We start from the raw sequence: 16,089 nt of genomic DNA, 5'->3' as shown, positions 1-16,089 counted from the left end.
GAAGAAAATAAAATTTTATATAGTTGTACGTAAATAAATGAGTAAAAATTTTATATAGTTTGCCCATATACAAATATACCTGGGTTATTTCAAAGGTTATTTCAAATGCCTCACTGAAATATTAAAATAGTTATATTGATGTGAATGTTTTAAGACCTCTAAGGAATGTAACAAATTAAATTTTTTTGTTTCAAAAGTAGTAAACTAATTCTTAAAATTTTAAAAATAATAATTTAAACTCTATAATTTCACAAATAACAAATTAAAACCTGCTGCCTTATATATTGAATTCCAACTATACTGTTATTTCACTTAAGTGGGCTGAGATTTAAATTGTTATTTTTTGAAACCTTAAGGTTTTTTTTTTTTTTTTTTTGATACATTGAAACCTTAAGTTTGAATTATTAATTTTAAAACTACATGATTTAATTTATTAAATTTTACAATCTCATTATTTAATTTGTTACTTTTTAAATAATAGAGTTTAATTCATTACAACCCCCTGAACTATAGAATTTAAAATTCAAGTCAAATTTTTTTGAAGCTAGTGAAATTATTGTAGCCTTTTCTAAACCACAACAAATTATTGCAACAGTTGTAGCATGCCCAAAGGCTTCAAACCACCGCAACAAACTCAACCCTTAAAATTTTGTGCCAGTTTTCTAAACACCCTCCCAAAAAAAAAAAAAAAAAGACATTTTGTTTAATTTGGTAGTGCATATAATTGAAAGTTCACGTATAAATTTAGATATGGGCAAAGAGTAGTCATATGATTCCTCAAATTGAAAATTAGTAACTAGTCTAGCTTAGAGAGAAGTAAGAATAGAATAGTCTAGAAAATTAATCCAACACTCATATAAACCAATGCAAAACTTTAAACATTAAGTAAGCTTGTTACATATAATTATATCCTTCGGATTTAGGAGTTTTTTATATGTACAGTTTGGCTCCATAAAAAAAATTTCTAATCACAGATCTATGATAGACATTGACAACATGAATCTATAATAGATTATTATTATTATTATTATTATTATTATTATTATTTGATAATCCACATGGAAAAAGAATTATTGAAAGCAAGAAAAGGATTACAAGATAACCAGCTGGGTTTGCTCCTTTACTATAGCATTAATAAAAACATATGGAGCTGTACCCAATACAAAACAACTAGAAAATCTATTATTGGGAGACCATGATGCTAAACCATGAGTAGTACCATTGGAAGCTCTCTAGGGGTTCATTTAATTTCCAGCCTGCAACTTAGGACATCTAACATATCTTGGCATCAGTCTTGATAATTACTGATTCAATACCATGGGACACCACTTGAAGAGTTGCCCAATTAATTCCCTCTGCTTCTGCTTGGACAGGGATAAATAGTTTCCACTTTTTTTTTTTTTTTTTTTTGAGAAGACATTACAGACAACTTTGATTGACATTGTACCTTTTGGTGGAATGGACCTTAGGGAAAATCCGGCTGAAGTTAAACCTCGATGACTTGGCTGAATTTCACAATTACAGATTAAAATAATTTATACTATTCTAGGCCCATGTTTTATCAGCCCACCCGAATGAAATTGAAGTTGCAAATAATTTAGGAATGCCGGCATTTGTACATACCACATATCAAACATGCACTACTTCAGCCTACTATATTATAGACTTACACTAGACTTTCATAGACGTGTATGAGTGCATCTACTAAAATGAAAAACAACTTCATGGGCGCGCCGTTAATCTTACTTAATAAAAAACAGTTGCCGAATCCCTTCATAAACTTCTTCTTCTTTTTTTCATTTTTTTTTCGTTAATCTTGCATAAATGGATTATTTATCAGAACACGAATAAAAAACAGTCATAATTTTCCCAGGTAGCAAACCTTACTCTTTTTATTGTTGTTACACAAAATAGAAAAAAGTAAGAGGAGAAAGGTCTAGAAAATTAATTCAAACACTCATAAAACAAATCCAAAACTTTATGGTTGCATTTGGATGACAACATTTGGATTTGGATTTGGATTTAAAATCCATTGATTTAAAATGCCTTAATTTGAAACCCCTTGATTTTGAAATTCTTTATTTGGGTCTTTTTAAACAGTGACGGATTTGAAATTCCATTGTTCAGATACCTAAATTTGGATTTGGATTTTGATTTAAGATCAATAAAATCTATTTTTTAATTATTATTTTTCTTAATCCTTCTACGTTTTAATTTTAAATACATGAGCTAATATTGATAATCCAATTGACAAGATGAATCAAATCAATTGCATGAGAGATCAATAGCTAGAAGATGATTTTGGATCTTTTTCATATAGTGTCTTGATGCCCTTGTTGGTAATTTCCAAGGAGTAACTAAAATCAGAGCTCCATGTGAAATCTCTTGATGTTGTCCTCATATGTGCAACCATATAAACATTATTCTTTTCAAATGTCATGTTGGCAACTTTCATGGAGGTCCAACTTTGAAAGTGCTCATATGGTAACTTACCTACAAAGTAATTCAAAGAGACATCAATAATTTGCAACTTGGGGAACTCAAGTTTTCTTTTAGGTTTCCCAAATGCACCATGGTAACCATTAGATCGCAAGATTAAAACCCTCAACCTTGGAAGCGTCCCCAACCAAGAGGGAAAATGTCATGGAATTGATTGTTACCAAGCAGAAGAATCAGAGCACTCCCCTATAGTTGTCAAATTTTCATTCAGAAACAACGAAGTTTAACTATGACGGTGAGGGATAAAATGAGCAATAATTCAAATAAAAGATGCAAAAAAGTGGGGGAGATACCTTGAGCGTTACATCAGCTCCAAACCTTACATCACCTGTTACCTTCAAGCTGTCTAGTTCAACGATGCTAGGAAAGTCCTTGAAGCTAAAGAATGAAATAACCACAAAACATAAAGAATGCATTCATAGAGACAAGGCAGGAGCCACAGGAACATGAAATAAATAATTGAAGGATTGAAAGGATTTGTTCTAGCTAAATTGCGAACTAAAATGCCATTGTTGGAGGTGTACAAATCTGACTGCATAAATAATAGGCGAAAATACACTTTTGGTCCCTACCTTTTGGGTCAATTCCCATTTTGGTCCCAAAATTAATTTCTTTACTAGTGTCGTCCCTAAAAAAAGAAAATCGATTCCATTTTGGTCCTTGCTATCAACCCACTAACGGAAACCTCGTACGTGGCAAATGGAATGTCCTGCTTGCTAATGTGGCATTGACATGGCCATTAAAATATTATTTTAAAAAATTATTTGGCATTTTTTAAATGCCACGTCAACATTTTAATTTAAAAATTATTTTGGGCAAAAGAGTTTTAAAAACATTTTAAAAAATTACAAAAAAATTAAAAACAAAATTCTGAATTTATAAATTTTAATTAAATTAATTTTTTAAATCTGAAATCAAAAATTGTTTTTAATTTAAACGATTTTTTTTCATTAGACCATTTTTGTCATTAGCCCATTTTGAACCCGTGATCTGGGTTTAGGGAGAGAGAGAGAGAGGGAGATGAGGTCGGCGGTGGTTTGGAGCAGATCCAGAGGAAGGAGGCTAGTGGTGGTTTAGAGCAGATCAAGGGGAAGAAGGCCAGCGGTGGTCTAGAGCAAATCCGGGGGGAAGGAACCTCTAAACCCCTCTTCGACTTCGGCTTCTCTACTGCTCCCTCTTCGGCTTCTCTGTGTGCCAAGTAAGCCACTATGAATGGCAAAACCTCTCTCTACCTCACCCTCTCTTTTCCTCTCTCAAGCTTGATCCCAGCCATGACCAAAACCCTTACCTCCACCCCTATTGTTCACCAATGCTTCCACCCCAGGCAGGGGCTCTCAAACCCATATGATTGGGTTAACGAGTGAGATGGTGGGTTTTGAGTGATGTGGAGGTTTTGATAGACGGTTGTTTGGGTTTTGGGTTGTATCTTGGACGATGATGTCGTCGGCTCCTTTGCAACACTACCACCATAAGAAATATTGTATTAGGATAATAATTTTTTGTTGATGTATAATTGATTTTTGTGGAAGAATTTGTGTACAAATTTTGGAATATCCTGGGTTTCTATTCTTTTGTTCTTGGGATTGAATATTCTGGGTTTGTTGTTCATGATCAAGATGAATTTGGAATAGGAATTTGATAATATTAATGTGAAATTTATGAGTTTATGGGTTTGCTGGAGATTGGTTGGTTTGTTGGATTTATTTCTTGTTTTCTTGGCATTGATGGAGATTGGATTTGGTTGCTGGAGATTGGTTTGGCTGCTGGGTTTGTTTCTTGGATTTGGGAAGAACATGAAGAACAAATTGTTACGTTCTTACGAAAAAATAATGAAAAGTAAAAAAGAAAAAATTAATTAAATTAGGTTTAAGGCTTTTTAAAAAAATTTAATTTATTTTTTGTTTAAATTTTTTGACATGGCTTTTTAAAAAAATTAAAATGTTGACGCGGCATTTAAAAAATGCCAAATAATTTTTTTAAATAATATTTTAATGGTCACGTCAGCACTACATCACCAAGCAGGGCATTCTGTCTACCACGAAAGAGGTTTTCGTTAGTAGGTTGATGGCAATGACCAAAATAGAATCGATTTTCTTTTTTTATAGACAACATTAGTAACAAAATCAATTTTGAAACCAAAATGAGAATTGACCCAAAATGTAGGGACCAAAAGTGCATTTTTGCCTAAATAATAAATATGCCTCAATCAAGGATCCAAGAGAATTACAACCCCACCCCACCACCCTCCCCCCCTCCCTTTTTTCATTAGGGGAGTCGGAGCAGAATATAATAGTTTAGATATGTATTTTTGTCATCTGGAGAAGAAGAAGAAGTAAATCTGATGTCACATTCATTGGAAAATAACGAGATTGGGGGACATTAATACCAACTGCATGATCAAAGAACCACTAGAAATAGCATGTGGTTAAGATTTGTTATGAAAATGTTATGCACATAACGATTATGTTTGGGTCTTGATTATAAGGCTACTTTTTGCTTTTATTTTTTACTATTTGTGAGTCTCACATGAGTCACCTATTAATTTTTATTTAACTTTTACTCCGTACTTTCAGCAAAAAAAAATTCAACAAAAAACTAGATAAATTGTTCCAAAATGGGTATAGCATTTCTCTAAATGAAATTACCATGCTTGTTAAACTAAATTAATATTTGGTATTGACCTAGTGCAATAAATGTAAAAATCTATAATTATATGTAAATTAAGAAATCAATTCAATAATATATTAGAATTATATAATAAATTTATTAATAACAATAAAAGAATGTAAATTATTTTAAGTTATATAGCAAAGACAACATTGTTTAAGACCTAATTTTTATTAAAGCAATACATAATATATTATTATTATTATTATTAAAACAAAATAATAAATAATGAATCACTTAAAAAAATTTCTTAATAGATTTTATATTTAGTTTTATCTAAAGTAGTATTCTAGATTTCTTAAAAATTCAGTAATGGACCTTTAGTAAAAGTAAACTAAGATGTGTTAGGTGATCATATTCATAGTTCATATTATGATATTTTTGTAGTACCTACTTTTAGATTAAGATTGTCAAGAGTCTTGTAACTGAACTTATACTTCCATTAGAAACATGGAAGAAACAAAGATGTATTTCAAGAGTTTCTTTCTAAAGTTCCCTTTTACCAATTTTTTTTTCTTCTTTGTTAAAAATAAAGAAAAGAAAAAGGTGAGGACAGATGCTTATGTTCTATTGATTGTATCATAACGCTAACTCGTAATGATTTACTTTCTTATGCACCGGACATTGTGCTGTTGGCAAAATCATGTTTTGGCAAGCTTGGAGAACTTCCACCTTCAAATCTGGAAACTGGATGTCATAAAGTTGCATTTACGTTATATTTTGGTATTAGAAACTGTTAGTCATGGACAATACACTTATTATGTGTTTGGAATTCTTAGCACTAGAGGTAATAGCTCAATTGTGCATACATGATATGAAGATTCTCAAGCCAATGCTTGCTTATTTGTAGATGCATCAAAAATATAGTTAACTATAAACTACATGTGGTTGATTTAGTGATTCTTAAGTTCTCATAAAACCTTAGAGGTCTTATTAAATTCATAGCCTCTAACCAACATCTTCAAGTACTATAGGTAGTGGAATCAAGAGTGATCCTAGCAACTTGTTGAACTTTAGATCCAAGGGACAACAAACTCGATTTTTCCATTTCGAATATCCATTTTGGTATTTGACCATTAATTTTTGATAACATAATATTAACAGCTTTAGTTTTGGACTCTTGAAAGGTTGAGGTCACTAAAATTTCTAAGCTTTAAAAGCAAGTCCAATTCTACTGTGCTGCTAAGGTAGTAAGGTTATTTCCAAGTAGACTCGAGATTCAAGATTTGCATGCTTAGTAATTGACGGTGGAATAGAATCATACAATTTATTGCCCGCATGGGCCATGGCTCAAGAAAATTAGTTGGATAAGGTTTATAAGCCAAGGTGAAATTTGACTAGTTAGGCTGGGTTACGGTCTTAAGAGAAGATTTGCTGAGTGCAAATCTGTGTGTTTTGTTTGATTTCCTAGGCAAGACAAGGTATGTGCACTGAAAGTATTGTAGAAACGATCTAGCCGAGCAAGCTGTGATTTGCGTGAGGTTGGCTAATGAAAAAGAGATTTGCACTCAAAAATTATGAAATCGAAGACTCAATTGATGAAATTGTTGATGTCGCCGAGTGAAGTTGGTATCAAACCTGTGAAATTGCAAGATATCCATTTTGCAATCCACGGCCTCTCAAGCCAAGATAGGTCACAACTCACAAGTTTGCAAAGATATTAGTACCATGAAAGATAAGAATTCTGATACGTTATTCTAAATCTTCTTAAATAAATTCGTTCACTTTTTTCTTTTTCATAGAAAATTTTTGTGAATGGTTTTGGATTTTTTTTTTCCATTTAAATTCTAGCCTTATTTTTCTTTATATATATATATGTATGTATGTATATGTATATGTATATTTGGAAAAACGAACAATGCAGTTAACTGTCAATTATTTACTTATTTTGGCATTGCAACTTGGAAAACTTTTTTTCTTAATTAGATATTGCAAAATTTTGAGGCTGGTTAAGTTCTTAGCAAGACTTTTTAGGCCGGGTTTTTGGAGTTTCAATGGATTGAATGAGAGATCAAGGGAAACCAAGTTGGAAATCTCAAAGATTTCTGATTGAATTTGACCACTGAAGACAGACATAGAGAGGTTGAGATATATGTTATGTTTGAGAGGTACCTGATACTTGGGGGAATTTGAGAATAATTGAAGTCATTATCAGCGAGATTTAGCTTTTGAAGGTGAACAAGGCGGAAAAGGCTGCTGCTGGAGTTGAGGGAGCCATAGAGATAGCTGCTGCTGAGGACAAGGCCAATCACATGACCATTAACTCTATCACATAGGACACCATCCCATGAACAGCAATCATTTGTTTTCCCAGAGTTCCACGATGAAACCTTTGGATAAGCAAAAGGGTCACTACACGCTCATTTTAGTAACAAAGCTTTGCTTGAATTGCAACAAGGCTGATCGCTCAGAATCATTGCATAAAGGCTGAGTTGAAAAAGAGGAGCAACTATTTGGAAAATGAAACGTTGACAAGAAGAAGAACAAGCGCATGAAGATTAAGAAACACATATTAATGTCTTGAAAAAACTTCCTTAATTAGCACTGTGGTAACTTAAACTAGGAATACGCTGCTTTTATAGACAAGATTCAAGTGGTTCTATTATGCTTGTAACACACATTTTTTTTAAAAAATCCGTATAAATTAAATTAAATATTTTAATAATAATTAAGAATGTAGAATAAAATACTTTTAAGTTATAGAGCAAAAGCACATTGTTTAAGTCCAATTGTTTTTCATAACGAAAATTTATATTAAATTGTTAAAATAATATAAAGTAAATAATGACACTTATAAATTTATGGATACTTTCGATAATAGAATTTTAATCCGAGTAATATTTTCAAATTTTTCGAAACCTTGACTATAAAGTTTCACTTAGCTTATACTGTAGATGTAATTTTAATACACTCCTATATGCCACATGTCGTAAGATTAAAAAAATGAAAAATAAAATAAGATACATTTAGGGCTCGTTTGGTAAGAGATTTCTAGTAATATTGTTTGTATTATTTTGGAAATACGTGTGAGTAAAAAAGTGTATAAAAATACGTGTAATGTTGTTTAAATACTAAAAACTATTGTTTAAACAACGATAACAAACAGACCCTTATTTGGCCCAATTATAACCTAATTATAGCATGTAAGATACAACTTAAATCATAATCAAGGGAGGTATTCATTTGCCAAAAATCATGTAGTTCAACTAGTTGGTACCTTATCATATTTCCATGACATATAAGGTTCAAATCCTCTGCATCCATTGCAATGACAAATTATCTAAACAAAATGAATGTGTTCATTTATCACGACCAAAATTTTGAAGATTCAACTTTGATCATATAGTGTATAATTTAAAACAAATGTCAAACTCATGTCTGAAAAAGTGTATTACTTATAAAAAGATCCTAGAGATATAAAAAGAGAATTTTAGGATTTTTCTCTTATGTCTCTTGTTACATTGTCATATATGTTATTTTTTCAAGATTTACATGATAGCATTTGCAATTTTGCATCGTAATAAGGAAATCACTATTAAATATAGCTTCCTTTGCTACAAGTCTTGTATCTCAACTAATTGGTGTCTCTTAATCTTTTTAAGACATCTAGGTTTCAAATCCTCCATTCTCTATTGTAACTATCGAATTATAAATTTAAAAATAAATAAATAAATATATAAAGAATCCTTCCTCCAACTACCATGCCTAACTAGTTTCTTCTTATTCTTTCTCTATTTTGTAAATTTCTTTGACAAATTTGATATTGTAATATTTTAAGAGATTACTATGGTATTCAAGATTAAAAAATACTAATAAAATAAATGGAGAAATTCAAGAATTTGGAAATACAATTACATGTTGAAGTTTGAAGATCTTTTGCAAGATTAACAAACCCTTGCTTTATTTTTATGTAGTAACAGTAGAGTTTAACTTTATAGGTACATTTTATTAAAAGGATAAAATTTAGTTATAAAATTGGTTGTAACCTTTTTATTGGATGTGGATTTTGACAAATTTACCATTGGATTACATCTTCTTCTTATATCCTCCATGCTTGCAAAATTTCTAAAAAATTAAAGAAAAATAGTTATGTCATAAATAAATTGTTTAAATTGCAAGTTTTTGTAATTTAAAAGTATGCATAAAATATAACTTTATAGATCAAATAGTAAATAATATCTGATTGCTTGCAAAATTTCTAAAAAATTAAATATTAATAGCTATATCATCAATAAATTGTTTAAATTGCAAGTTTTTGTAGTTTAAAATTATGCATAAAATATAAGCTTATAGATTATATAGTAAATAATATTCGATTGACACAAATTTGACATGTGTATTAAGAGTATAAAGAACATACAATTCAACGATTAGATTTTCAAAATATATGGTAATATTTATTTTATTGAGTAAGGTTGTAACCTTAAACTACAACTAATTTTATAATTAAACTTTGTTCTTATTAAAATAGGAATAAGGAAATAAAGGGATATAAATAAGAAAAAAAAAATTATAGAATTAATATGATTTGATTTGATTATCATCTACATCAATAGCACATTTGGTTTAGTATATATTATATAACCCCAAAACCATGATAGTGTGTGGAATTTTAACACCATGATATTCCACAAAATCACCTCATTAACTCAAAATAATATAATTTTAACCATAATTTAATTATTAATTGTTAGTATAAATTTGTTTATAAGGATACAAAAGTTTTATCATAGTTTTACTATATATGGGAAAATAAATTTTTTTATTTAAGTTGCTCATGAACAAGCTTGAAGTTATTGACAAAAAAAAATGAATAATACTTTTTTTTAAAATAAAAAGAATTTAATCAAACTTAAACAAGTAATGTAGTTTATTGAGCTCCACTTGTATTCAAAATAAAATTAAATAATTAATCTTGAATTTTTAATACTCAATCTATTTGGGAACAACTCATTTAGCTGAAACTGAAATTTTTTTTGTTAAAAGTACTGTAGACAAAACTAAAAAGTAGTTGAAATAGTACAGTAGGATTTATGGATAATACCAAAAAGTACAATAAGACCCATGAATAGTAACAAAAAAAAGCTAAATAGTAAAAAAGCTGGCTTTTTAAGCCAATGCAAAACGCAACCTCAATATATGTGCCCTCAATTTTCTCATTAAGCGTGCGTTTGGTAACAAATTAAAAGTCAGCTTATTTTACGATTCAGCTTATCTATAGTACTTTTTGGTACTATTCATGAGTCCCATTGTACTATTTCAACTAACTTTTAGTTTTATCTATAGTATTTTCAGCAAAAAAATTTCAATTTTATTAAAATAAGTGAATCCCAAACAGACCCTAAGTGTGCGTTTAGCTTTGGCTTAAAAAGTCAACTTAAAAAGAGAAAAATGGCAATGGCAAAACTCTATGGGTCGTGTTAATGATAGTTCTAATGGCATATATATGTTAAGAAATAATAAATATAAATAAAAATGCTATAAAATTTTAACAATTTTTTTTTTAGGGAAAATATAATACCAACGAGTTAAGCTACTGTACCCTAAGAAAGATTTTGATAAAAACATATTATGTACTATGTGTTCTTTAAATATTTCAAATAAGATTTAAACACTTTAAAAGGAAATTTAAATATACTAAAAATGAAAAGCCTAATAGATAAATAAAAGCCTATAAATAAGTATACAAGACTAGAAACTAGAAATATCTAATTATATTTCATGAGAATGTGAATTTCTATTAGTAAATTGGTTTTTTCAAAATTGGTTTCAATTGAAATTGGACTGGCCTGCTAATATCTTTTAGATTACTCCCCAGATATAACTTTAGAGAAGTTATAACATTGCAGGGTACAAGAAAACAATATGAACTTCCAGAATTAGAGATAACTCTCCAAGAAATTTGCAGTGTAAGATTCTCCGGGCTTTTATCTAGAAGAAAAACAAGAACAGACTATGATATATTCAAATCTATATTTCAATCCAATTAAAATGTGGCTGTGCCTCCATCCAAAGACAAGCTTAAGCCTACCAATAGATATCATAGATTTGAATTGAGCAGCTCGCTGACCTTCAATGGCAGAACAATTGCTTGGGACCAATTAGAAAAATTGTTCATCGTAAACGTACAAGAACTCAATGCTGTAATAAATTATTGATTACCATCTAAATATTAAGGTTAAAAGAACATCCTTATGGAACTAAAGGTATAAAAAGTTTTTTTGACTCGTTCAACTTAACTGCTACAGTGTCCCTGTTATAGCAACTACAATGGATACAAGGTTTCTTCCTATTCCCACGAATGCCACCTCTGTTTTCTATACTTCCTTTCCTTCTTCATCTCTCAAAACTGAAGCAAAATTGCCAGTACCATCTTCACTTTAACTTTTTCTGTTGACACATTTTTGCATTCATCCTACATATATGTTGGGCTTTGTGGAGCCTAGTTTTGTTTGATCCAGTTTGACGACCCAACCCGACTTGAATAATATTGTGTGGACAAGCCTCTAGGAGTCTGGGGGCAACGCCCCAGGGAAAATTTTTTTGGGCCCATTTCATATATATATACCGACTTTGCCGTGATTAGGGTTTTTTTAAGATTGTAGGTTGTTGTTGCCGCATTCTTAAGGGTGAGAGAAAAAAGTATTGTAGCTGCAATTTTTGTACTCTGTATTCTTCCCTGATAATAGTGAAATCCCTGCAACTCCGTGGACGTAGGCAAATTGCCAAACCATGTAAATACTATCTTGTGTGTGTGATTATTCTTCTTTGGCGTGTGTTTTCTCTATTTTTTTTGTTTCTCACAGGTTGGGATTTTGGTTAAATTCCCTACAACTGGTATCAGAGCCTAGGGTTAGGTTTGAGTGGGAGTAATGGCAGAGGAAGCAGGAAAGGCATCTGGAATAGAAAAGTTCGATGGCATAGACTTTGGATTTTGGAGGAAGCAAATCGAGAATTACCTTTATGGGAGGAAGTTGCATCTGTCGCTTCTAGGGGAAAAACCTAAGGCTATGAAGGCTGAGGATTGGGCGCTTCTTGACAGACAGGTATTGGGAGTTATTAGGTTAACTCTATCTAGGTCTGTTGCACACAATGTTGTAAAGGAGAAGACCACAGCAGATCTAATGAAGGCTTTGTCCGATATGTATGAAAAGCCGTCCGCAAACAACAAGGTGCATCTGATGAAGAAATTGTTCAATTTGAAGATGGCAGAGAATGCTTCTGTAGCACAACATCTGAACGAATTCAATACTATCACAAATCAATTGTCGTCTGTAGAAATTGATTTTGATGATAAGATTCGTACTTTGATCTTTTTGGCTTCTTTGCCAAACAGTTGGGAGGCAATAAAGATGGCAGTAAGCAATTCTACAGGAAAAGAAAAGTTGAAGTACAATGACATACGAGATTTAATTCTGGCTGAGGAGATTCACAGAAGAGATGCAGGCGAAACCTCAAAATTTGGTTCTGCTCTAAACTTTGAGACAAGAGGCAAAGGTAATGACAGAAATTCAAATCGGGGCAGATCAAAATCTAGAAATTCTAATCGAAACAGAAGCAAATCTAGATCAGGCCAACAAGTACAATACTGGAACTATGGGAAAACAGGTCACTTTAGGAATCAATACAAAAGTCCTAAGAAGAAGAATGGAGATGATTCTGCTAATGTTGTAATAGAAGAGGTACATGATGCATTACTTCTTGCAGTAGACAATCCACTTGATGATTGGGTTTTGGATTCAGGAGTTTTGTTTCATACCACTTCACACCGAGAAATCATACAGAATTATGTTGCAAGTGATTTTGGTAAGGTGTATTTGGCTGATGGTTCAGCCTTGGATGTTGTAGGTATGGGAGACGTCCAGATATTATTGCCCAATGGATTTGTTTGGTTACTGGAGAAGGTTCGACATATTCCTGACCTAAGGAGGAATCTAATTTTTGTTGGACAACTTGATGATAAAGGACATGCAATACTATTTGTTGGTGGTACTTGGAAGGTTACAAAGGGAGCTAGGGTATTGGCTCATGGAAAGAAGACTAGTACTCTGTATATGACCTCATGTCCAAGAGACACAATTGTAGTTGCTGATGCAAGTACTGATACAAGCCTATGGCACCACAGACTTGGTCACATAAGTGAGAAAGGGATGAAGATGCTGCTGTCAAAAGGAAAACTACCAGAATTGAAGTCCATTAATTTTGACATGTGTGAAAGCTGCATCTTAGGATAGCAAAAAAAGGTGAGCTTCTTGAAAACTGGCAGGGCACCAAAGGTTGAAAAATTGGAATTAGTACATACTAATTTGTGGGGGCCTTCTCTGGTTGCATCCCTTGGAGGTTCAAGGTATTACATCACTTTCATTGATGACTCAAGCAGAAAGGTATGAGTTTATTTTCTGAAAAATAAATCTGATGTATTTAAAACTTTTAAGAAGTGGAAGGCCATGGTTGAGACAGAAACAGGTTTGAAAGTAAAATGTTTGAGGTCAGATAATGGAGGAGAGTACATAGATGGAGGGTTCAGTGAGTATTGTGCTGCACAGGAAATTAGGATGGAGAAGACCATTCTTGAGACACCACAGCAGAATGGTGTGGCTAAGCGCATGAACAGAACTCTTAATGAGCGTGCTAAGAGTATGAGATTGCATACTGGACTACCAAAACTTTCTGGGCTGATGCTGTTAGCACTACAACTTACCTGATAAACCGAGGACCATCAGTTTCCATGGAATTCAGACTTCCTGAGAAGGTTTGGAGCGGTAAAGAGGTAAAGTTTTCACACTTAAAAGTTTTTGGTTGTGTTTCTTATATTCATATTGATTCTGATGCTCATAGTAAACTTGATGCAAAGTCTAAAATATGTTTCTTCATTGGCTATGGTGATAAGAAATTTGGCTATAGGTTTTGGGATGAACAAAACAGGAAAATCATCAGAAGTAGAAATATAATATTTCATGAACAGGTTATGTATAAGGACAGGTCAACTGTAGTGTCAGATGTTACAGAGATAGATCAGAAGAAATCTGAGTTTGTTAACTTAAATGAATTGACTGAAGGTACTGTCCAGAAAATGGGTAAAGAAGATAAGGAGAATGTAAATTCACAGGTAGATCTGAGTACACCTGTAGTTAAAATCCGTAGATCTTCCAGGAACATTAGACCTCCACAGCGTTATTCACCCACTCTAAATTATCTCCTGTTAACTGATGGTAGTGAGCCAAAGTTTTATGATGAAACCTTGCAAGATGAGAATTCAAGTAAGTGGGAGTTAGCCATGAATGATGAGATGAATTCCTTGTTAGGGAATCAGACATGGGAATTGACTGAATTGCTAGTAGGAAAGAAGGCTTTACACAACAAGTGGGTATATAGAATAAAGAATGAACATGATGGTAGCAAACATTACAAGACCAGATTAGTTGTTAAAGGATTCTAGCAGAAGGAAGGCATTGACTACACAGAGATATTTTCTCCAGTTGTGAAGATGTCAACAATCAGACTGATACTGGGAATGGTGGCTGCAGAAAACTTACATCTGGAGCAGTTAAATCTGAAGACAGCATTCCTTCATGGTGACTTGGAGGAAAACATTTACATGATTCAGCCAGAATGGTTCATTGCTCAAAGACAAGAGAATCTAGTCTGCAAATGATGGAAAGAGCTTGTATGGCCTAACCACAAGTTGTTAAAGGATAGACAGTGGTACAATTGACTACACAGAGATATTTTCTCCAGTTGTGAAGATGTCAACAATCAGACTGATACTGGGAATGGTGGCTGCAGAAAACTTACATCTGGAGCAGTTAAATCTGAAGACAGCATTCCTTCATGGTGACTTGGAGGAAAACATTTACATGATTCAGCCAGAAGGGTTCATTGCTCAAAGACAAGAGAATCTAGTCTGCAAACTGAGAAAGAGCTTGTATGGCCTAAAACAAGCTCCTAGACAGTGGTACAAGAAATTTGATAGTTTTATGCATAGAATTGGGTTCAAGAGATGTGAAGCTGATCACTGTTGCTATGTTAAGTCTTTTGACAATTCTTACATCATATTATTGTTGTATGTGAATGGTATGCTTATTGCAGGGTCTAACATTGAGGAGATTAATAATCTGAAGAAGCAATTGTCCAAACAGTTTGCAATAAAGGATTTGGGAGCTGCAAAGTAAATCCTTGGTATGAGAATCATTAGAGACAAGGCTAATAGTACATTGAAGCTTTCACAGTCAGAGTATGTGAAGAAAGTTCTCAACAGGTTCAACATGAATGAAGCTAAACCAGTGAGCACACCCTTGGGTAGTCATTTCAAACTAAGCAAAGGACAGTCACCGAAGACAGAAGAAGAAAGGGACCATATGAGCAAAGTGCCCTATGCCTCAGCTATTGGCAGCTTGATGTATGCTATGGTGTGTACAAGGCCAGACATTGCATATGTAGTGGGAGTTGTGAGCAGATTCATGAGTAAGCCTGGAAAGTAGCATTGGGAGGCAGTCAAGTGGATTTTGAGATATCTAAAGAGTTCATCAAATACATGTATTTGGTTCACAGGTGCAAGTTTGAAACTGCAAGGTTATGTAGATGCTGATTTTGCTTGTGATATTGATAGTAGAAAGAGTATTACTGGGTTTGTTTTTACTTTGGGTGATACAGCTATATCATGGGCTTCAAATCTACAAAAGATTGTTACTTTGTCTACTACAAAGCTGAATATGTTGCAGCAACTAAAGCTGGAAAGGAGATGATTTGGCTACATGGTTTCTTAGATGAATTGGATAAGAAGCAAAAGATGGGCATTCTACACAGTGACAGTCAGAGTGCAATCTTTCTTGCCAAAAATTCAGCTTTTCATTCAAAGTCGAAGCATATACAGACAAAATACCACTTTATCCGTTACCTTGTTGAAGATAAGCTGGTAATACT

General features: G+C 32.6%; 1 protein-coding gene across 1 annotated transcript in view; it reads right to left on the bottom strand.

Moving 5' to 3' along the window:
• LOC115980117 (phosphoribosylaminoimidazole carboxylase, chloroplastic) overlaps positions 1-16,089 on the bottom strand; it is a 45,435-nt gene that overhangs the window by 25,009 nt on the left and 4,337 nt on the right. The gene's annotated exons all lie outside the window — the stretch shown is intronic.

Source organism: Quercus lobata, chromosome 3 (genome assembly GCF_001633185.2).
Source record: "Quercus lobata isolate SW786 chromosome 3, ValleyOak3.0 Primary Assembly, whole genome shotgun sequence".
Classification (NCBI taxonomy): Eukaryota; Viridiplantae; Streptophyta; class Magnoliopsida; order Fagales; family Fagaceae; genus Quercus; species Quercus lobata.
This window is presented reverse-complemented; position numbering and strand designations above follow the sequence as displayed.